Source organism: Aotus nancymaae, unplaced genomic scaffold, assembly GCF_030222135.1.
Source record: "Aotus nancymaae isolate 86718 unplaced genomic scaffold, 86718_ANA_hifiasm-v0.15.2.pri h1tg000003l, whole genome shotgun sequence".
Classification (NCBI taxonomy): Eukaryota; Metazoa; Chordata; class Mammalia; order Primates; family Aotidae; genus Aotus; species Aotus nancymaae.
Window position 1 is genome coordinate 56538596 of NW_026988414.1, and position 24301 is coordinate 56562896.

Consider the following 24301-nt stretch of genomic DNA (forward strand, 5'->3'; position numbering starts at 1 on the left):
GAGACTTGGAGAGTATTTATTCTGTCTCTCCTGTGCGTCCTGAAGAGACTTGATGGGAGGAATATGTCCACACAGCAAAGGCTAATTTTCCTCTCATGATCCATCTCTGTTTCAGGCCAGTGAGGGATGAACTCCATATTAGCCTTACACAGGGCCCTGGATTGCTAGAGACTCCGTTATCTAGAAGGAGAAGAGGAAAGAGGCATGGTGTATATAAAATGGTCTTGTTGTAGGACTTCCTCCTCAGTTCTCTTAACAGCTGGGTTCTTGTTACATGACCATAAAAGATTAGGCTCGCGGACAGTTTCAAGGGTGACAAGGGCAGGGATTATTGGGTGAAAAGGAAAAAAGTGGGAAACAGGGACTCTCAGCAAAGTGAGAGTCCTGCTAGTAGGCTTCCCACCTCACGGATTGAGTCCCACGTACAACCTCAGAACAGGAGAGGCCAGGCTCCTCCCCACTGCAAACGGTGTGAACTTCCGAGGCTCCACCCCAGTGCGCACTCCTCCCGGTGCTCAGGCCAGTAGGAGGTTCTCCAGTGATCCGTTTTTACTGGCTGTCTCAGTCTTACAGCTTCCACCTGGAAGTGACATGTATTTCACATCCAAAGCAAATCACACATCTTTACCTAACTTCAACCGAGCAGGAAAGTACAACCCTAATGTGTCTGGAAGAAGCACCAGAAGTAGATGGTGAACAGCACAAATGACTCTCTCTCTGGTTGAACAGAAGTGGGATAAACACAATGAACTCTCCCACTTAGAAGGTGAGAAGTGAAGCATGGGATACCACAGTGAGCACAGGTCTGCTGTAATGATTCTGAAATCTCATGTTTGGAGCTTCCATATCTTGAGAATAGAAAATGTTCTTTGATTGGGCCTTGAGTCCATTTCCTGGAGTAGTGCTCTTGTTCATTGGTCTCTGTGGCACCTGGGTTCACCTTCTGAGAGGTTTTATTTTCTATAATTTTTCTTGGCCGTATCTGAAGAGACTGTCAAAGAAATTGCCCTCTCCAGGAACAGAGCAACTTTCTCAACCGTTCCTGCCTTGCACTGGAGCCAAAGGATCATTTTAAATCTCAAAAAGTCACAGTCTTTTTCAGTGCAGGTCGTTCTTCAGTACAATTCTCTAAAAAATTTAGTCTATTTGATACAGCATCATATGCCAAATAACCACACCACAGTATGTCTAAGACATTACTCATTCCTGTTGCCTTAATTAATGAAACTTAATATTAACTTGAGCCAACACCATGTCCGGAACTGATTTCTGTATTAATTAGAATGGGCTAGGATATGCCACAGTAACAAACAACCCCACGTGTCTCAGCGGCTTAAAGTAACAGTTTCTTTCTTGCTCACTCTACATGTGTGTTTTTGGTCAGTAGAGAACCCTGTTGTGCACTGTGGAGGCATTGGACTCTCACCATCTGCAGTGATACTCATTGCCATGGCAAAGAGAAAGAAGTTTGGCAAATTGCATAGTGGCATAAAAAAATAATAATGCTTTTATTGAGGTGTAATTTAAATACCATTAAATTTACTCCTTTTAAAATACAGGTCTACATTTAGTGAATGTATACTTTTGTGCAGCCATCACCACCATCCAGTTTTAGAACACATCTGTCACCTCAGAAAGTTCCCTCTTGTCCTTTTGCTGTCAATCCCTAAACTGAACCTCCAAGGCCCAGGCAAACACTGACCTATTTATAGCTATAATTTTGCCTTTAATGCAAAATTTACTTTGTATTAAAATACAAAATAATGAATGGTATCTCGTCGTTTGATTTGTATTTTTCTTTTTCTTTCTTTCTTTTATTTTTTTTGAGATGGAATCTTGCTCTGTCACCCAGACTGCAGTGCTGCAGTGTGATCTCGGATCACTGCAACCTCCGCCTCCCAGGTTTAAGCGATTCTCCTGCCTCAGCCTCCCGAGTAGTTGGGATTACAGGCATATACCACTGCGCCCAGCTAATTTTTGTATTTTTAGTAGAGACAAGGTTTCCCCATGTTGACCAGGCTGGTATCAAAGTCCTGACCTCAAGTGATGCCACTGCCTCGGCCTCCCAAAGTGCTGGGATTACCGGTGTGAGCCATCACACCTGGCCTGATTTGTATTTTTCTAATGACTAATGATGTTGAGCATTTTTTCATATACTTATTGACCATTTATATATGTTCTTCGGAGAGAAAAAGCTATTCAAATCTGTTGTGAACCAGCCCAACCCATTCGTGGGTGCCCTTAGTCCCAGCGGTGACAAGGGATTAAGAAAGGGAAATAAAGACAGAGACACAAGAATGGAAGTTACAACATGGGTCCAGGGGACCAATGCAAGTGTGGAAAATGTGTTGGCCTCGAGCTCTGGGCTCCAAACACTTTTATTATGTGCACAATCTCATTGATCTTATGGGCGTGGAAGGGGAGAGTAAAGGAGTAGGTAAGATAACCGGGTGGAAAGCACTTGGGATCTTCTAAAACATGCTAAACTAGTGCTCTGAGCATCCAACAGCACTTGAGATCCTTCTGACATGCTAAACTAGTACTCTGAGTTTATCACCGATTGTTATCAGGGTGCAGCTGCATCAGAAGTATAGCGGATGAGGAGCCACCTGGTCTGACCACTCCCAATGCATCAAGGGGCTTTTATCTCCCGAGCATTGAGGACATAGAGCAATTAAAATCACTCCATATTCCAAGAACCTAGGCAGAGCCTGAGATGTTCCGTGATTTCTGCCCTGCAAGGCTTTTCTCCTCCTTGCCAGCTCCCACCTGCAAAGATCCTCCCAGATCTTGTGAGCAGGGGTTACCTCCCTTCTCAGAGATCCTTGCATAAGCCCTCTTTACGAGGCCTTCTTGCAGACTCTATGTTGAGAAGGCATTTGTGGGATCAGAGCAGTATTTTCTGCTCTGCAACCACCCCAAGGTGTTCCCTGGTGTTACTGTGCTCTCGGATGGTCTTTACCTTAGACCTCATGTTGCCGCTTGATTTCTAATTAACTGCACCAATAATATAGTTTAGTTCAGTGTATAAACTTCAGTGTACTGTGAGCCAATCAAGCTTGTAATTATTTAGCTAGAATTAACATCGGTGTCCCCCTGGCCATCTTGACCCACACAAAGCTTTTGCTCATTTTAAAATTTGGTTTTCTTACTAGATTTTTATCAAATGTGTGATTTGCAAATATTTTGTTCTGTGACTTGTCTTTTCATTTTTTGGATAGTGTTCTTCGACACAAAAGTTTTGAATTTTTGTGAAGTCCAGTTTGTAAGGTCTGTTTTCGCCGAAGACGAAACGGAGAAACTGAGGCCAGCACGAAAATAATCCAATGCAAGGGAATTTATTCAGGCTCCCGGACGAGGTTCTGCGGTCTGGACAGGAAGGGCCGGAGAAGTCGCCCGGACTCCTCTCAGGCACGGGGTTTTATAGGGAGTGGAGGCATCCGATTGGCTGTGGCCAAGGTGGGTGGGACAAAATGGAGGGGAGTGGGACCCTGGATGGAAGGGAGTGGGGCCCGGATGGTATCAGGTAAGTCCCGATGGGGCTTTTTTCCCCGGGCTCCCGGCGGGGGGAGGAGGCATGTCTGAGCTCCCAGCAAGGGAAGGAGGCGTGTCTGCGCTCCCGGCGAGGGCAGGAGGTGTGTCCGAACTCTCCAAGACGCGGCCAACCTTACACAGTTTATATGGTTTTTTGTTTTTGTTTTTGTTTTTTTTGGTTGCTTGTGATTTTAGTATCATATCTAAAAATCCATCGCCTAATCCAAGGTCATACAGATTTATACCTATGTATTCTTCTAAGAGTTTTATAGTTTAACTCTTAAATTTGGGTCTTTGATCCAGTTTGAGGTAGTTTGAGTATATGATGTGAGGTAGAGGCTCAACTTCATTCTTTTGCATGTGAACAACCTGTTGTCCCATCACCATTTGCTGAAAAGCACATTGACTTTTAAAGCTTCCACCCAGAATTTTCACATGGATCATTTCCATTCATATTTCACTGGTCTAAGCAAGTCTTGTGGTTATGCCCAGATTCAAGGGGACAGGTAAGTACAATTCTACCACATCTATCCATGGTTTTGAGTTCACATATTAAAATTCTGTGACTCTTTTTCTCAATATAGTTTCCAGGCCCTCATAGGGGGAGTTTTTATTGGCCTAGCTTGGGAGAGGTGTGGTGACTCTCCCTTCAAATAATTGTGACTAAGGGAACAGGATCATTTGGAACAAATGTGGCTGCCGGCAGTTTACCCTATGGACTGGTGGGTGGGATTGTTAAGGGGAAGTGGTCATATAACCCAGGTAAGTTACCCCCAAAATATCATCTATGATTTGGAATCTAACTCTGGTTTAGGTTACTTGAAAAGTGATCCACAACTATATGTTCCCTGATTACACTTTTGTTTAGCAGGTATTTATTGAGTTGCTGCTATTTCCTGTCAGACAGTTCCCGGCACTTGGAAAATACTAGTGAATAAACATATTATGTCCTTCATGGAGCTTATATTCTGATGGGATGGGTCAGGCGTTACACAATAAATGGGATAAATAAATTATATAATGCAGGGTCTGGCAATTTAAGGCCCTCAGGCAGACTGCCTACTTTATTCAGAAGTAGTATTCTAGAACACAGCCCGCTGTGTCCATTCATTTACATATGATCTACAGCTGCTTTCTCAATGGAGTAGCAGAGTTGGAGGGTTGCAACAGAGACCTAAGGCACACAAACTTAAAATATTTACTATCTGGCTTATTAAGAAAACATTCACTGACCCCTGAATAATCTGTAAAGGTGATAGGTGCATTTGAAAAGAGAAAAAGTATCCAAGTAAGGGGACCTGGGGATGCTGAGGTAGGGAAGGATGTCACTTGTAGTTTTAAAAAAGATGGTTACAGTTGGCTTCGTCAAGAAGGTGAAGTTAAAGCAAAGACTTAACAGAGGGGAGGGAGCTAAATTGGTATCTGGGGGAAGAGCATTTCAGGCAGAAAAGAAAAGCCCATACAAAGACTTTAAGAAAAGGTGTGTCAAATGTGTTCCGAGGACAATGAGGAGATCATGTGGCTGGCCTGAGGGACTGAGGGGACAGTAGCAGGAGATGAGTTACATAGGTGGTAAATACTAACTAGAGTCAGATTTTACCCTCCTTGCTAGCTAGCAAGGTTAGCCTGCACAGTTTTATGGATTCTGGCAGAAGACATGAGACTCCTGGGTCAGAGACAAAAATGCTTTATTACGCATGGCACAACAAGCAGCATAAACATTGGCATATTTGTGTCAGTACCCCTTGCCAGCCAAGTCCCACAAGGGTGATGTGGAGGGGCTCAGGGGGCTGCTGCACCCTCAATGCACCCACAATGCACCCACAAACCCGGTTTGTGTTACAGCAGAGGAACCCCAAGCTTAGGGAACCTGAATCTTTTACAAGGGACTGCAAGCAAATTTCTTGCCCTTTGCTCAGAAGAGAAACATTCTCTTTGCTGCACACTGAACAGTAGCAAACCTGCCTTCTTCTCTGGAGGGAGATACTATATCTTCCAAAGCCACTCACTCCAAACAGTTTTGAAAATCTGAAACAAAGCCACTTAGTGCCTTTTCCTTTGAGGAAATGCAGAAAAGCAAGAGACCTATACTATTTTCCCCTAATGGCAGGTTTATAAGTTACCTTCAGAAGGTAATGGGTCCATTTTTAAAACTTTGACTTTTACTCTGACCGAAATAAGGAACCATTGCAGTTTTTAGCAAAGGAGGGGCATGGGCTAACATGTTTTGAAAAGACTGCATATTGAGGGTAGGATGAGGTGGATGAGGTAAAAGCGGGAGATGAGGCCATCACAGTGACACAGACCAGAATGTGTGATTTCTGGGGTTTAGGCCTGAATGACCAGAAGGGTGGAGTTGCATCAGCTGAGATCGCCAAAGTGGCAGACTGAGCATGTTTTGGAGGAATGCTCAGAAGTCATTTTGGACATAATGAGTTTAAGATCCTTATTAAGGATCTTATAAGACATCTTGATGTTGAGAGGGCAGTTAGATAAAATGACACTGGAATTTGGGAGAGAGGCTTGGGTTGAGATAAAACGTTGTGAGTCTGGTATACAGATGGCATCAAAAGCCATATGACTGAAGACTTATGAGAAAACCTCAGGAAATGCCTCTGGTATTTCATCAGTAATTATAATTTTGGGTGAAATACATGTTCTGTTCACTGTCAAAGCTGAATTAAGCCTGCTAAGATTCAGATTGGATAAAATATAATATAGATGAAAAATACTAAGTACAAACTGTAAAATGAGGTCTTCTGATAAAACAATTAGGGCCTTTGTCTGGCTTTTTAAAGACTTCCATATAGCTAAAAAAGGCAAAGTGTCATCTGAGCTTTAGAGGAAGGGAAGAGGAAGTCAAGCATAAAATCTCAAATTTTAATTAAGAAAATTTGACAATGTTAAACAAGAAGCAGCTGCAAGGGGGGAGATTTGTGTGCATTTTTAGCCCTGCTTTGAAAGCCTCAGATTGATTGTCTTTGGAGTAAAATGGAGCAAATTGTCACAAATCTTGTTTTCTGAGAAACCAGTTATGTCAACATTACAGCATGCTGCAGCCAGCGTGCCAAAAATAACACAAAAAGGAACGGCTGCAAATCTATTTAGGATTAAGCCAGTAATTATTGCGTTTGTGATCATTTCCAAGAATTGTTCCTACCCAAATATTAAATGGAAAATAAGAGCTCATTCCAGCCTTGAAAGTTTTCCATCTCATTTTTTTCTTCTCTTAGTAAAGATTTATGTTAATAAACTATTAATAGTTTTAAACAGAGCACTTCTATGCTAAAATTAAAAGCAAAGTCTTTTTAATAATATGTTGGAGCCTTTATATTTTTCTTTATTAAAAGAGAAAAACATTTCTCTTTTTGCTTTTTATTTCTGTGTCTGAAGTTACGTATAACATGAAAACTTAAAACCCAGATTGAAGGCATGTGTTCATTTAAAGTCTTAAGACACCAACTATTTCCTGATTTCCTCTACATTATTAAATAAACAAATCTCAATTTGTCCAAAATTCTATTTGGCAAACTCTGGGTGACCATGGAGATTAGAGTGGTGATAATGAACCAGTATAGTGATGGAGCTAAACTCTCTTTAATTTGTCTATTAAATGGCTTCTCCAAAAAGAGATGGAATCCTTCATTTCAGGAAAATAGATTTTTAAAAAATGATTACAGAATAATTATTTAAGAAATACCCTTTAATATCTGTCTTTTTTTCCCCCCGTTCCCATATTCCCCCTACAATTAGGTATATCAGCAGATTGTGTAAATATTTATGGTGCTCGTTAATCAATTAGGAAATGTATATTCTGACATTTTAGTGCTGTGAGGATTCTTTTTTCTCTCTCTAATTTTTGTTTGAGATTTATGCATAGCTTTTATCCAGTAGGACGAAGAACACATTCTTCTACCCTTTCTCACCCAGGTGATCTTCCTAAAGCCAAGTCACGCAAAATTTGACCATAAAAAGTGATTTACTGACCAGCTGTCAGAAAGATGGATGCTTCTTTTAAAAATAGCAGCATGGTGTTCCTTGTCAACAAAATTATGGCTCTCAGAAAAGATGCCATAGGCCTTACAGTTAGGACCGTCTGGGTAGGTTCAGCTCACTTCTAGAACAAAGATTTCTGTTGCGATGCTCTTTTAGCCATCCAGCTTCGTTCGTTTTAAGGGCCAGACCTTGGTCTTCAGCCATTTGGCAATCTGTGTATGGAGTACTGGATACAATGTGGTTTAGTGCAGTGATTCCCGACTTTTCACATCTTAAATTCTACAAATGTTTTTTCAGGGAATGGGGAGGACGGGGTGGAGAGGCAGAGTCAAAGCTATTTTTACCTATTATTGCTGTTTAAGCAGAAAGTGAGATGATGTGGGGGTGTGAATGGAGTACAGCCCCGTACCTTTATGATGCCCTCCTCCTCATCTTCCTAGATGAGCTCTGTGTCCCTAGACTTAGTTTACACAAACACATAAAGCATAGTAGGTGTCTGCGATTTTGATTATCAAAATAATCCTTGGCTGTATGATCACTGTTGGGTAGAATGGGGTGACTGAGGGAGCACAAAATCTCAATAACTGATGCTAAAACCCAGTGTCCCCCATTTGGTCATGGAGCAACAAGTCAATGCCAGGTCAACAGAATCTTCTGTACTTGGAATCCATTTCTGTGGCTCTTACACAGACCACTGGGAAGCCCACACACTCGGCATTTGTTCCATTTTTCCTTCCGGATTAATTTTCTTTTTCCACATCCCCCACAGTGATTTTTCCATTAACATTTGATGCTCAATTTGCATTTTCCCCAACATTGGTCCCTGGAAGTCTTCCAAAATCTTAGGAAGCATAATAGATATAATTTCACCTTGTTCCTTTCTCACCTGTTTTTTCATAAAGTTAGTTTCTTTATTTATTTGGGCCATCTTCTGATCTCCAAAGAAAGACTCTTGAAAGCTTAGTCCAAAGGAAAAGACCCCTATTCCAAGGCCAGCAAATTTCTTCCTCCACATGGCCTCTAGCAGCCAGCCAGCCACCAACTGGCCTCTTGTTATAGCCTTTTGTTCATGACAGCCATCACAATCATCAATCGTCCACATTACACACAAATTGAGGTCTAAACCCAGGAACTTCAGGATGGGATGAAACGCCTAGGAAGTTCCCAGCTTTCCTCTTCCTGCTGCTAACAGTCTCTAGCTTTCCAGCCACTTTTAGCTCTTCTGACAGTAGCCCCCTTTTTTTTAAGGAAGGACCTGGAGATGATGCTAAGTCTGCTTTGTTCCCTATCTTTGTTGGATGTGTTGCAATAAAACAACACAGATACTTCACATTTGAGCTGGTGATTACGCTCAGGTTGGGCTTCCAAGCTGTCACCTGGGACAGTCATTCAGGTTGTGCTTCTTTTTTTTTTGAGACAAAGTCTTGCTCTATTGTTCAGGCTGGAGTGCAGTGGCATGATCTCGGCTCACTGCAACCTCTACCTCCCAGGTTCAAGCGATACTCCTGCCTCGGCCCCCCAGTAGCTGGGATTACAGGCACGCGCCATCATGCCCAGCTAATTTTGTACTTTTTTAGTAGAGGTGAGGTTTTACCATGTTGGCCAGGCTAGTGTCGAACTCCTGACCTCAGGTGATCCACCTGCCTTGGCCTCCCAAAGTGCTGGGATTACAGGCATGAGCCGCCGTACCCAGACGAGGTTGTGCTTCTTTATCCTGGGTTGTAGCTTGGACATTTGTTCAGCCTTAAAACAGGATTTAAAATGACTAAAGGAGATTCTGTTAGACTTTGCCTTGGCACACTTAGAAAGGTAAGTCATGCTTTCAGTTTTCACTGGCCGAGAGTGATAGCTAGAAGGAAAGCTGGGAACTTCCTAGGTGTTTCATCCCATCCTGAAGTCCCTGGGTTTAGACCTCAATTCGTGTGTAATGTGGACGATTGATGATTGTGATGGCTGTCATTTTTGTTGTGTTATTCCAGGCAAATGTACACTTTTTTCTTCTCTATGGTGTATTTTATTTGTTATACCAAATTGTTCAAATATTGTTGAGTATGAATAACCAGACACCTACTCAAATAGGAAGGGTTTTAAATGGTAGGCAATTACACAAAATTAAAAGGATGAAAATGGCAATTAGAAGAAAACACAGATACCAAAAATGAAATATTAAGAAAAGAGTAGAAAGTCTGCTAATAGGGCATTCCCTTCTTTAGTTTGGGAAAAGGCCCTCAGGCAACCTTTTCTTTACATTTCCAGTGGGCATAGGTGTTTAAGTTCTAAAACTTCTTTTCTCTTTTTTTTTTTTTTTTTTTTATAAAGACGGGGTTTCACCATGTTGGTCAGGCTGGTCTTGAACTCCTAACCTCAGGTGATCCGCCCGCCTTGGCCTCCAAAGTGCTTGGATTACAGGCGTGAGCCACCACACCTGGCCCTAAAACTTCTTTTCTGAGTAGGCCTAATTCGGAGAACCCAGCTTATTAGATATAAGTTCAATAAAACAAACTTTATAGCCATTTACCTCCATCCCTTGACTGAATGAGGAAAGGGAAAATGGAAGGAATTAAGGTCCTAGCACTCATGCCTCAAGGTCAAGGACTGCATTGTGGAGATCTGTCTGGAGAGGGTGGCTGTCATACTGCAAACCTCAGAGGTATGCACTTTCAGCCCCATCTGCTCAGGAGGGACAACAATTCTGCCGGTGGGACTTTGGGCAGGTCAAATAACAGCAGACCAGAGCCTGTTATTTCTAGATGCCCCAGGGGAGGGCCAGAAAAGGGCTCTTTCTGAGTGGGGCTGACTGGAGGTAGTCAGACTGGGCTTTACTAGAGCAGACCAATACAAAAAAAAGTATCAAAAAACCCCAGTTTCACTAATAATTCAATGAAACTCCACTCATTGCACTTTAACCACTAAAATATCTTTGATGTGTGTTTTGTATACTAAAGCCTATGTAGACTTGAACCAATTCAGACTATAGTCTGTTGGCCAAAGGGTGAAAACCACAGAACCAGGTAGCATTTGCCTGACGTTCCAAGGTACCACGAGAGATTGCTTTCCCCCTAAGATCACTACCAATGCAGTAGTGAATATGTGCCTGTGTTCTTGTATGCACACGCAGCACACAAAGGGCGAGTCTCTTTGCCTTGTGCAGAAATATTCTGATTGTTTCAAGATTGAATGAGCCTTCCCACTTTCCCACCTTGTCTTCCACCTGTGTGAAGTTCATCCGTGGGAGGGGACTGCCCCACTGAAAGTCTCCCATTGGGTTTTGGAGCTGCAGGAGCTGCAGGCTCAGACAGTTGCCTCAATCCACTTTGCCAAGCTTGCCGCTTACTCCAGACAACTTGGCAGGCTGCAGTGGGGGCAAAACACTGACGTCCTCTTTTCCTTTTTTAAATGTCAGTGGAAAGTTGATTGGAAAGGGCAGTTTGGCTGCCTTTTGGTAACCTGCAGGATTGCCTTTATATCAATCATTTACTGATACAGGGACTTTAAGAACTTTTGTGGTCTCTTGCAAACAGCCTTGGCAAAATATGGACCTTCAGTATGTATTGAATAAACCCATGGATTGTTGGTGTCAGAAATCCTTTTCTGGACTTGCCTTTGCTGGGGGACCTCAGGTTGTGTTGCCTTCTGGGAGGGCCACATAGAATAGACAGAAAAGAGAAACCTAAAAGGTTCTCACAGGTTTGACACAGGACTAAGCCTTAGTATAGAGAGGGGAAAGTTGCAAATGGAGGCAGTTTTCTCATGAGGACGGTGGCTGGGCGGAATGGTTTCACGGAGCGAGGTGAATAGGCTGAGTGGAAGGTGATGGAGATTGCTGAGGACGGGAACTCATGATGCATCTCTTATGGCAGAGTGTTGGTGCTGCTATTTGAATATTAGTCAGAGTTCAACAGAAATTACTCTAGGTACTTTAAGAAGAAAAGAATTTAACATAGGAAATTAGGTGATTACAAAATCATTAGACGTGTTGGTCAAGTAGGTTCCAGGCGTGGCCTCCAGAACTGTTCCTGGGCAGGGGTACCTGAAGTAGTCCACCAGGGCAACCTGAACATCTGGCACAATAGCAGGGGTGGAGGGGGAGGCAATTCCTGCCGGGAAGATAGCAGCTTCCAGCTGGATGACTAAGAGGCCATGACAATCCCCTTGAGATTTCTTGGTGGTTTGGTGACTCCTGGCGCATTCCTTGATATCGGAAGTCCCATCCCACAACACTTTCTGGTAGCAGCTTTGAGGGAGAAGAGTGGGCAGCTGGTGGGAGGAGGGTACTTACCTGCCTGCTTCTCTCCAGAAGTTTTCATGGCTACAGTCATCACGCTGGATTTTTTTGTAGGCGTGTGAAGGTAGATGTGGAATTGAGGATTGCCTTTCCCTGGGACCTCCAGTTTCCTTTGGTGGTGCTGGTGACTTCAGGACCAGTCTCTAGCACAATAATTGTGTGGCTTGTGGGGGTCGCAATCCTGATGATACACTCAGAGGTTTTTATGGACTCACTTCTCCTCGCTCTCTGAAGTTGCTGTCTGTCTGTTAGGTCTTGGCGCTGGCCACAGGTCAGGAAGCCATATGATCATACCGAGAGGGCAACTTCCTAGCTGGACCAGAGGTAGTTGCCCTCATGCAAGACCATGTCAGTACCTGCGTTAAAATCTCCTGTGGCTTTTGATTTGCATAGGGCAAAAGTCTAAGCTCCTTATGTGGCCTCTAAGGCTCTATTTGATCTGGGCCTGCCTAAGTCCAACTTCAACTTCTTCTACTCTTCCTTATCACTTTGTCCCAGTCACACTCACCTTCTCCCTATTCCTGCTGACGGGGCTTACCTCGTAGCCTTCGCACTCATCCTTTGCTGTGTCTGGAGCTGACTTCCCTCAAGTCTTTGCTTGGTTAACTTCTCATCTGGCGAGAGTCCAGCTCTCACCCCCTCAGAGGTTAGAGTGTCTAGTTATTCCTTAACAAAAAATGGGTGAGTCCTGTGTGAGGAAAGTCACAAAATTTAGTGGGAGGTATAGCAGAAGATTTGAATAAAAGAAGAGAGACCGTATCTGTGGATAGAAAGATAAAATGTTGCAAATATGTCCATTTTTCCCAAATCAATTTCCCATCTCCAATCAAAATACCATGACAAGTAGATTCTAAAGTTCGAGAGTGAAGAATAAGCAGCAGTAAGAAAATTTAAGAAAGGAAAGTTAAAGGTGTCTTGCCTTATGAGTGAATAAAATACACATCTACTAAAACTGAAAAGGGCTTGTATTTGCAAAAGAAATGACAGGACAGCAGAACAGATTAGAAAGCCCTGAAACCAGGAATTCAATGTACGATAAACAAGCCTTGGGCCGGGCGCGGTGGCTCACGCCTGTAATCCCAGCACTTTGGGAGGCCGAGGCGGGTGGATCACGAGGTCAAGAGATCGAGACCATCCTGGTCAACATGGTGAAACCCCGTCTCTACTAAAAATACAAAACATTAGCTGGGCATGGTGGCGCGTGCCTGTAATCCCAGCTACTCAGGAGGCTGAGGCAGGAGAATTGCCTGAACCCAGGAGGCGGAGGTTGCGGTGAGCTGAGATCGTTCCATTGCACTCCAGCCCAGGTAACAAGAGCGAAACTCCGTCTCAAAAAAAAAAAAAAAAAAAAAAACAAGGCTCATAAATCACTGGAAAAGGGATTATTAAACAAAAAGTATTGGAGTTTCACTCCTAGTAGATACACAAGAGTTAAAGATGTACATCCACACAGAAACTTGTACATGAATGTTTAAATGTCCATCAACCGATAGATGGATAATGAATATACTAATTGATATATTGAGATACAAAGTGGGATATTATATTGGGATATATTGAAATATTAGCCAAAAAAAAAAAAAAAAGTCAAGAGGTACTGATTCATGCTGCTACATGGATGAATTTTGAAAACATTTATGCTAAGAGACAGAAGCCAGACATGAAAAATCCCTTAAATGATTCCATTAATAGGAAATTCCCAGAATAGATGGAAGTAGCTTAGTGGTTGCCAGGATATGAGGGGAGAGTGGAATGGGAAGTGACTCCTAATAGGCATAAGGTTTCTTTTGGGGATGATAAAAATATTTTGGAATTTGATAGTGGTGATAGTTGCACAACTTTGTGTGGATCTATTAAAAAGCATTAAATTGTACACTTCAACATTTTATGGGCCGGGCAGTGGCTCATGCCTGTAATCTCAGCACTTTGGGAGACCAAGACAGGTGGATCACTTGAGGTCAGGAGTTCAAGACCAGCCTGGCCAACATGGTGAAACCCTGTCTCTATTAAAAATACAAAAAATTTGCCAAGTGTGGTGGTGGGCACCTATAATCCCAGCTACTCAGGAGGCCAAGACAGGAGAATCATTTGAACTGGGAAGCGGAGGTTGCAGTGAGCCAAGATTGTGCCATTGCACTCCAGCCTGGGGGACTTTGTCTCAAAACGTATATATATGGTATATTTTACGTTGCGCACATTATAGCTCAGTAAAAATGTATTGGGCCCAGTGTGGTGGCTCATGCCTGTAATCCCAGCACTTTGGGAGGCCAAGGCAGGCAGATCAAGAGGTCAGGAGATAGAGACCATCCTGGCCAACGTGAAAACCCCGTCTCTACTAAAAATACAAAAATTAGCTGGATATAGTGGCATGTGCCTGTAATCCCAGCTACTCAGGAAGCTGAGGCAGGAGAATTGCTTGAACCCGGGAGGCAGAGATTGCAGTGAGCCAAGATTGCACCACCGCATTCTAGCCTGGCAACAGAGTGAGATTCCGTCTCAAAAAAAAAAAAAAAATGTATTGGAAAAATTGATTATGCAGATAATTATATCAAGTTAGAGCCATAAATCTTTACATTAAATGTACATGAATATTGAACTGCTCTGAGGATTGTGAAGTTTCTTTCTTTTTTTTTTTTGAAACAGGGTCTGACTCTTTTGCCCAGGCTGGAGTGTAATGACAAGATCTTGGCTCACTGCTACCTCTGCCTTAAGTAATTCTCTCATCTCATCCTCTCGAATAGCTGGGACTACAGGTATGCGCCACCATGCCTGGTTAACTTATTTTGTTGTTGTTGTTTTGCTGCTGTTGTTGTTATTGTTGTAGAGATGGGGTTTCACCATGTTGCTCAGGCTGGTCTCCAACTCCCGGGTGCCAGTGATCCACCCACGTAGGCCTCCCAAAATATTGGGATTACAGGTGTAAGCCACTGCACCTGGCAGGAATGTGAAGTTTCTGTGCATAAAAGTAATAGGTAAAACCTCAAAGGAAAATATTAGCAGATTTCACTACAAAAAAAAAGAGAAAACTTTTGTATGCTAAAACATCGTAAAATTAAAAAGTAACAATCTAGGGTAATATTTTTCATAAACATGGCAAGAATAATGTTAATAGTTTTACTGTTTTAAAATCTCAGTAGTATAAGAAAAATTCTAAAATTCTAGCAGAAAAAGTGTGCATAGGCAATTCATGAAGGAAGAAATATACATCATCACTAACTTTTTTTATTTTTAGTTTTTTGAGATGGAATCTCGCTGTGTTGCTCAGGCTGGAGTGTAGTGGTGCAATCTCAGCTCACTGCAACCTCTGCCTCCTGGGTTCAAGTGATTCTCGTGCCTCAGACTCATGAGTAGCTGGGATTACAGGTTCTCACCACCACACCTAGGTAATTTTTGTATTTTTATTAGAGGTGGGGTTTCACCATGTTGGCCAGCCTGGTCTCAAACTCCTGACCTCAAGTGATTCGCTAGCCTTGGCCTCCCAAAGTGCTGGGATTACAGGATTGAGCCACTATACCCAGCCCATCATCACTAGCATTTGAAAAGGAAAAGATAACATTTAAACTATGAGGTACTCTTCTGTCAGACTGTTAGTGCTTCTATTTATAGACAAGCTGATTTTTTTTCATCTCCAGCATTGGAGGCAAAATGTGAGTCAAAATTTACAACAACATTGTGAAACAGGAGATATTCCTGTGTAGATGTGTATGGCTATTTATTTTTAAAAAAATATATATATATTTATAAAAAATATATATATAATATATATAAATATATATATATTTTAAAATGCATGTGTTTGCCTTTTAGATTTAATTAGTAAAATTTAGCTTGATAGAAACTTGTTTTATTTTTTACGACCCTAATGTATTATTAGTTTTTTACAAAGTTTAACATATGTTAACAAGGGTTTGTTGTAAATTAATTTCTCCTTATAATACTTTTTTTCTAATAAAACCAGCAAGAAACACCTATACAAAATGCTAAAATTGACAATGCTCTTGATATTGTTAGGGTTTTTATTTTTTCCTTCTCATTTGTATTGATAGTAGAATATCAATAGCTAGATATATTTTTTATCAGAAACAATCAAGAGGCAATCCAACAAAAGTCCCCATTTCCTACCACCTTCAGGCTCTGTAGAAGGTGACGGAGCAGTGTTGGAATTGGTACTGGATTACATGCTAAGAAAGGTGAACCTCTCTGCTGTTTCTCCCACCTCCTTTCTGTTAGATTTACTTTACTCATGCCTACTGCGACCCAGACAAACCCACTTCAGACCCAGGAAAATATGAAGAGAGTTTTCCACTGACTTAAGAGCGACTTAGGAAAATCCAATTCCTTTCATTACATGGAGGATGTTAAATTGTGCATAAATAAACTTTTTTTTATTATACTTTAAGTATACATGTGCAGAATGTGCAAGTTGATTACATAGGTATATATGTCCTGTAGTGGTTTGTGTGGTGTTCCCCTCCCTGTGTCCATGTGTTCTCACTGTTCAACTCCCACTTATGAGTGAGAACATGTAGTGTTCGGTTTTCTGTTTTTGTGTTAGCTTGCTGAGAATGATGGTTGCCAGCTTCATCCATGTCCCCCCTGCAAAGTACATTAACTCATCCATTTTTATGGCTGCATAGTATTCCATGGTGTATATGTGCCACATTTTCTTTACCCAGTCTATCATTGCTGAGTATTTGGGTTGTTTCCAAATCTTTGCTATTGTGAATAATGCCACCAATAAACATACGTGTGCATGTATCTTTATAGTAGAATGATTTATGTTCCTTTGGGTATACAGTCAGTAATGGGATTGCTGGGTCAAATGGTATTTCTAGTTCTAGATCCTTGAGGAATTGCCACACTGTCTTCCACAGTGGTTGAACTAACTTACAGCAACAGTGTAAAAGTGTTCCTATTTCTCCACATCCTCTCCAGCATCTGTTATTTCCTGACTTTTTAATGATCTCCATTCTAACTGGCATGATTCTGGTTTCTCATTGTGGTTTTGATTTGCATTTCTCTAATGGCCAGTGATGATGAGCATTTTTTCATATGTTTGTTGGCTGCATAAATGTCTCCTTTTGAGAAGTATCTGTTCATATCCTTCACCCACTTTTTGATGAGTTTTTTTTTTTTTTTCTGGTAAATTTGTTTAAGTTCTTTGTAGATTCTGGATATTAGCCCTTTGTTGGATGGATAGATTGCAAAAATTTTCTCCCATTCTGTAGGTTGCCTGTTCACTCTGATGATAGTTTCTTTCGCTGTGCAGAAGCTCTTTAGTTTAATTAGATCCCATTTGTCAATTCTGGCTTTTGTTGCAGTTGCTTTTGTGTTTTAGTCATGAAGTCTTTGCCCATGACTATGTCCTGAATGGTATTGCCTAGGTTTTCTTCTAGGGTTTTTATGGTTTTAGGTCTTATGTTTAAGTCTTTAATCTCTTGAATTAATTTTTGTATATGGTGTAAGGAAGGGATCCAGTTTCAGCTTTCTGCATATGGCTAGCCAGTTTTCCCAACACCATAAATAAACTTTTTGTTATTTGATTTTAACATTGTTTTATCGTGAATGGCCTGGGTGTTTCATTCTAACAACAACTATTCTCTGTTAAAACAGAAGTGCAGAATCCAGCCTGCCCTGCCTAATTCTCAGAAAGGAGCTCCTGGAAGATGCTGGGAACTAGGTGTGTGTGAACAGCAACACTAAGTCTGGAAAAAGCAAGAGGGAGCCTTTTGTCTCCTGCTTGTCCATGCTGTTTAGTTAAGGCTCAGTCAGGATAATAAGGCTGTTCTGTCAGAAAGCTGTGCTAATGAGTTGCAATTTCTCAACATCTTTGGGCTGCTTCTGAAAACTAATTACTGGGAACTGGAGAGTGTAAGAGGATACACACCCTGCGGATATGTAGTTAATATGTGCTCGTCTCCCGGGCACTGAGGGGACAGCCTACTTCATTCCCCCAAGGAGGATCTGCTGGCTTTTCCCCTCCCCATCTTTCAAGTTTTTCTTTTTTTAACAGCTTTGTTAATTGAGGTTAAGTGGTTTGGTTGTCATAGAAACCAGTATTCCTCGCAGGCTGATTGTGTCAAAGGCATCATTAATCTGTTTTCTCAACTGCCTCTTCCCCATCCATCTAATTGCAGTCTCCCTCCCTGCCTTTTTAATGACATCATTTTGGACACTTTTAGGACATCATATGTGAGATTCAGCACAATTTATTTTCTATTCAAATTCCATATTACTATGTGAATCACCATTTTCCCACTCTAAAGGAGTAATGTCTCCAAAGGTGGGAGAGAAAGTCACAGTTTAGTAGGCCTCAGGTGCAACTTAGTATTACAAATAAAGGAGGCTTTTAAGGCCTTGTCTCTCCTCACCTCCTGAGTTTTCTTTTTAGAAAACAGATTTTAAATCACTGCTTTTGATGTTGTTCTGAGAACCGTGATCTTTGAACAGGTGAAGAACCCGCCATGCTGGGCCTGTTGGAAGAAGGAGGAGGAAGCCACCCTCCTATCGAGGCGGCCTTGAACCTGGTGAGAGAATGTGGAGGTCAGTAAGTCGTCTGTTCCTCTCAGAAAACACTCCAGTGCAAAATACTGTGTTCTTTGTGTCCTTTAGCCTTGGTGTCCATTTTCACACAAAACTGCCCAACAATTATATTCCTTACTTTTTTTTTTTTTTGCTATAAAAATGTTTTATTAGGCCAAACTACTTACTATGAAAATGCTTTAAAATGCACCAGGAGGAGATGTAAAGACTCAAAGAAGTGCGTAGTGACAATGGCTATCAGAACACACTAAAGAATCCACACTGCTTCCCCACTTTACCTAGAAAAGGAAGCTTCTAGGCTACCTCCTCCTCAGCACAATATGGCTTGTTGTCCCCTGTGGTTCTAATCCATGAGAAGAGTCTCAAGTGATTTGTTCTACCTTGGTCAGTGGGCAAGATTTTCTTGTAGACCTCCAGCCTTATGTAAGGTTGCTAAAATCTCTGCCCGTTATTATGACGGGCATATGACCAACCGAGACATCTTGGCATGGGCCCAGGCTGGGGGGCGGTGAGGATGTAGCACCTGAGGCCAGCTTAGCACATGCTCCATCCATTCTGCCTTTTGGACTGGTGATGGAAGAATTTTGAGAATTTCTGTCTTTACTGGCCTTACCACCTTCATCCTGGGAAAGCCAAATCTCATCTTGCCCCTGTTTTGCTCCTGTTTTTATAAGGTGGCAGTAAAAAAGCTTGGAAGTAATGTTTACTTGAATATAGTCATGTATTACTTGTACATAAATTGTGTATTAGAATGAATTTTTCTGCTTTTTGTAACAGTCGGCACAATTATATTCCTTACATTTTGTTTTGTGATATTTACTTGACTTGAAGGTTCATATCATTTTCACATCTCCATTCATTGGGTAAGACTCCTTGTTTCTTCCTCTGTTACCTGATATTTTTCACCTGTGTATTACAGTATGCATATCATTTACAGTTCATTTGTATTACAGTATGCATATCATTTAGTTACAGTTAATTTGTTTTACAGTATGCATATCATTTAGTTACAGTTAATTTGAAAGTAAATATGATTAACTTAAAAAACATGAGTTATTTAAATTAATCACATTTCTATCCTGTCCAGCAGAGTGCCCAATACATATTATTTAGTTAAAGTATTTGTTGGATAAGTAAGTGTTGACTCAGGACTAAAACAATTTTGATTTATAGCCAAACCAGTTTACAACAGGAAAAAACACCCATTGGTGTTGACAGTCAACAATGGTGAGAGAATTGATTAGATTTAATGTGTTAACTCTTTAAGAAGTATTTCTCCTTCAGAGCAAAGGAATGAAGCAATGCATAAGGAAACTACACAAAGCAAGTTGATGGCTAAGATTATGCTTCTGCAATTTTAAGTTAAACAAATTTAGTGACACTAAATTTGATCTGGGGTGTGAGAGAGGGCCTAAAATGATTCCTACTTTTCTGGCACAGATTCTTGGGAGAAAGTTGGTGGTATAGGGGTGAGTGGGTTGGCAGGATGAGTGGGGATGATAGGTAAGCTGAGTTGAACGTGTCAAGTTTGACTCCAAGTTAGCACCTGTGCAGAACTGAAGAGTAAAAGACAAAGGAGTCCATGTTTTTTTCAGGTGGATGAGCCTTTAATGCAAAAATGTGGAAGCAACATGTCTGATATAGTTTCAGGCAAGAAGCCCTCTCTATCAGGGCTGTGGAGCACTGACAAGAAATAGGGAAAACAGGAGATGAGTATTTCAGAATTAGTGCAGTATGAGAAGCAAAATTCAGATTTGTGAAAAAACTTGATATTTTAATTAGGAGTAGTCAAGTCTCTTTCTATGTCTAGGAAATCACTCAAGTGTCCTCTGGGACATTTTTTTTTTTTTAAATTAAAGTACAATTAAGCCCAAGGAAGGGCAGCAACCAAGGTAACCCAGGATCAAGCCCCACTGTCTCACGGTCTGCCTGCCTCTCTATTGATTTCCCTATCTTTCCTTCAGACTTTGTGGCCTGTCTGCACATTTATTCCATTCTTCTCTTGTCTGGTCAACCTTGTGTCTTCGTGGATTCTGCTTCTTCAAAACTTTATCTTGTACAGGGTCCATTTTTGTTACCCCACTACCTCATAGGATACTTCCACCTTCAATTCCCTAGATCAATGGCAATATTTTAACTCTCCCAATCTCAGAATTCTTAAAAGAGAATGTTTATTGTTCACTTCATTTGTAAAATCATGGTGCAGGGGGTACAGGGTGGGGTTACCTGGCTCATCACCCATTTATCAGGTATGGATGAGGGACACCACAGAGCAGACATGAAAAACTAACTCAAAACCCCACTTGGAAACCCTTTGCAATCAAAATAGCTGACTATTTCTCTAGCTGCTTCTCCTTTAGAAACAAGGATTCATATCATAATAGTTCTTTCATCATAATTTTTTCTTTTTATCTTTTGTAAAAATAATTACATAGGCCAGGTGTGGTGGTTCACATCTGTAATCCCAGCACTTTGGGAGGCCAAGGCAGGTGGATCACTTGAGCCCAGGAGTTTGAGACGAGCCTGAGCAACATAGTGGAGCCCTGTCTCTACCAAAAAATACAAAAATCAGCCAGGCGTGATGGTGCACAGCTGTAGTCCCAGTTACTTGGGAGGCTGAGGCACAAGAATCGCTTGAACCTGGAAGTCAAAGCTGCAGTGAGCCATGATGGTGCCACTGCATTCCAGCCTGGGCAACAGAAGCAAGACCCTGTCTCAAAAAATATATACATATATAAATTTTAAAATATGGAACACTTCATCAATTTGCATGTCATCCTTGCACGTGCTCATCACTGTAGTTTTCAAAATTTTAGTATGTGTGCTGCTGAAACAAGCACCATAATTTTTAATATAGTGAGCAACATAAGCATTCAAGTGGAGACTGTTAAATGATACCATTTCTGAGGTCCTTTTCCAGAACTCATGTAATTATGTTTTCACAAATACTGCTTAAAAGCCAGGCTTGCTTCCCTGCCTTAAGGAGGTGCAATAGTACTTAGAAGCCACCAGATGTCACTATTGCAGATAGCATTCCAAATATCCCAGCTTGTCAGTGCAAACATTTGAGTAAGAGTTGACAGGCTCCAAGAAGTCATCTAAACTGTCCCTCTGGATAGGAAGCCACAATGAACAGGTGACTTGAATGGTTTACCTTTAAGAAACTTCAGATAAAGAAAGCAAGGTTTATAAAAACATGGTCTCCGTGGGCTACTTAAAAGACAGTCACTGAAACAACCTTGCCTCTAACGTCTCTTAATCTCTGAACATCTGTGAATCTGCGATTCTAAGCCAAATAGAGATGGTCTCTGCCCACCACTCAACATTTGTGTGCTGTTGTTTTTGTTAAGATCGAAGCATTTTACTAGACAGTATATTATGCATTCAAAATAGCAGAAAGCCTAATGGTGAGAGACATTAAGAATACATCAGAGTGATGGGAAAGATTTGCAGTGTGCTTGGATAACTTCCCTTGGCTAAGGACTGGGGACCTAGAGAAAGGCTGCTCTTTGGGTCACTGGTCCTCTGCTCCTGCAGGAATACTACCTCCTTGATGGCTGGAATTTGACTCATCTCTGAGGTTTTTGTGTTAACGAGGAAGGTGGAGTGTTAATTGTGGTTTTGCATTCCTTCTGACCGTGTATTTCTTCTTGTGTTGTGTTGTCTTTTTATTTTTTTCTCTGCCTTCCTCTTCTCTTGTATCCCCCTGCCTTCTTTTTTCTTTGCCTTAATTATCCTTTCACCTTTACCCATAGTTCCAAGTAGATTTGAAGGCATTTCTTAGCTTCATCAGTAGCTATTAGTGCTCTAGAAGTTATCATTCTGGAACCTGGTTCCTCGCCTCTTCTCCTAATGTTCTAGACCACAAACAGAAGAAGAATCTCACCTACTAAAAATTGACAACAGGGAGGAAAAGCAGAACCAAAAGAAAACCACTGAAGACATGGGTAGGCAGGAGGGTTCAGTAAACGGTTACTCCTGAAGACATATCATGAAGAAACAGTTCCATGCAAAAGTGGACTTGAGAAATGCCACAGTCCATATGCTCTTTGGGGGAGGTTTACAAGGTACGTAGTGCAGTCGGGGTTCTAATATGTGTTCCTGCAAAGAAACTGGTTTACCCTTTCTTAGCCCAGCATTCACCACTCTGATTTGACCAAAGATCCCCTTTAATACTGTTGCGGATTATGCACACGACCTAGTGTTCTGCAGAAATGATGCCCGTAGAATATACTTTGGGGACTGTTCCTGCTCCAGGAGAGTTTTGTGAATCCACTCTCACCAAGGAAGTAAATTTTAATGCCTCTTCTAGAACAGGCCTAGGCTTTGGTTTTTGTATTCTGAAATATCATACTTAAAGAAAACAATACTATATAGGGGACATAACTTTTTGGGGGTATAACTAAAAATCAATGCTGAATTACTGAAAAAATGGAAAGACTTTCTTCTCTTTGGAAGATTTCTCACTGCTTGAAATAGTTATAGCTTTGGATTATTCAATATTTGTGGAGTACCCACTGTGTGCCCAGTACTTTCCCAAGATGCAAAGACAAATAAGACATTGTTCTTGTTGAAAAGGAAATCTAAGCCAGGCACGGTGGCTCACACCTGTAATCCCAGCACTTTGGGAGGCTGAGGTGAGCAGATCACGAGGTCAGGGGTTCAAGACCAGCCTGACCAATGTGGTGAAACCTGGTCTTTACTTAAAAATACAAAAAATTAGCTGGGTGTGGTGGTGCACACCTGTAATCCCTCGGCTACTTGGGAGGCTGAGGCAGGAGAATTTCTTGAACACGGGAGGCAGAAGTTGCTGTCAGCCGAGAGCGCACATTGCACTCCAGCCTGGACGACAGAGCGAGACTCCGTCGCAAAAAGAAAAGAAAAGGAAATCTAGATGCAAACCCTGCAGTCTTTTGCTACTTAATTCTTTTTTTTTTGAGATGAAGTCTTGCTCTGTCGCCCAGGCTCTAGTGCAATGGTACCGTCTCGGCTCACTGCAACTTCCGCCTCCTGGGTTCAAGCAATTCTCTTGCCTCAGCCTCCTGAGTAGCTGGGATTACAGCCAGGAGCCACCATGCCTGACTAATTTTTGTATTTTTAGTAGAAACAGAGTTTCACCATGTTGGTCAGGCTGGTCTCGAACTCCTGACCTTGTGATCCACCTGCCTTGGCCTCCCAAAGTGCTGGGATTACAGGCGTGAGCCATTGTGCCCGGCCTATGCTACTGAATTCTTATACTCTGTTTAGATCTTTTTTTTTTTTTTTCAGTTTGATGAAGAATCTGCTTTCCTTTCTGTGACCTGTTGCCTGATCACCTGAACATCCTCAGTTCACTCCACACAAGCATCCTGCATTGACCTAATTAGATCTAACTCTGTTAGATCTAATATTTAGTAAGTGAGTGTGTTACTTGTTACTTGTGATATTCTTAGCACTGTTTCTAGAATCGGGTAGTCCTTAAGTAATAGCAGGCGCTATTAGCTATTTGGTTAAATGCTTTGAGTTGAAGAGAATATTGTTGATAATTTAGACCCTTCAAACTTCTTTTCCATGTCTCTTAAGAAAACTAAAAACAAACCTTAAGTAGATGGTTTTCAATCTTGTGGTCAAGGTTCACTGTAGAATGTGCAGCTCAGTACCCTAGAGCTATGGGAAGCTCCCCATCACACCCTCCTGTTTCCTAAACTGGGCAACTCATGTGCTTTTAAGGGGAGATCATTATGGTCATTACCATGATCTTTGGCATCAAGGCCAATTGGTGATTTGGTTTTATTGTTGGAGATGTGGACAATGGAGTGACTTGAGCAGGTCACAGACTTTCCTTCACTCTCTCACTTGGACCCAGCACCTCTCCAAGGTCATCAGTGCAGTTTTCTTAGGGTTTGCCTGAGGTCAGTATCTGGGTTATGCTATTTCAGAAGCATCCTGCCTTTTTACATTCAC

The 24301-nt window shown here is 41.6% G+C and overlaps 1 long non-coding RNA gene across 1 annotated transcript; it reads left to right on the plus strand.

Annotated features, from left to right (window-relative positions):
* Positions 1–14408: 14408 nt before the first annotated feature.
* LOC135274920 (uncharacterized) lies at positions 14409–23742 on the plus strand. The gene is made up of 3 exons (XR_010342670.1): positions 14409–14568; positions 18266–18358; positions 23627–23742. It is a non-coding gene; the product is annotated as an uncharacterized LOC135274920 (long non-coding RNA).
* Positions 23743–24301: the final 559 nt, after the last annotated feature.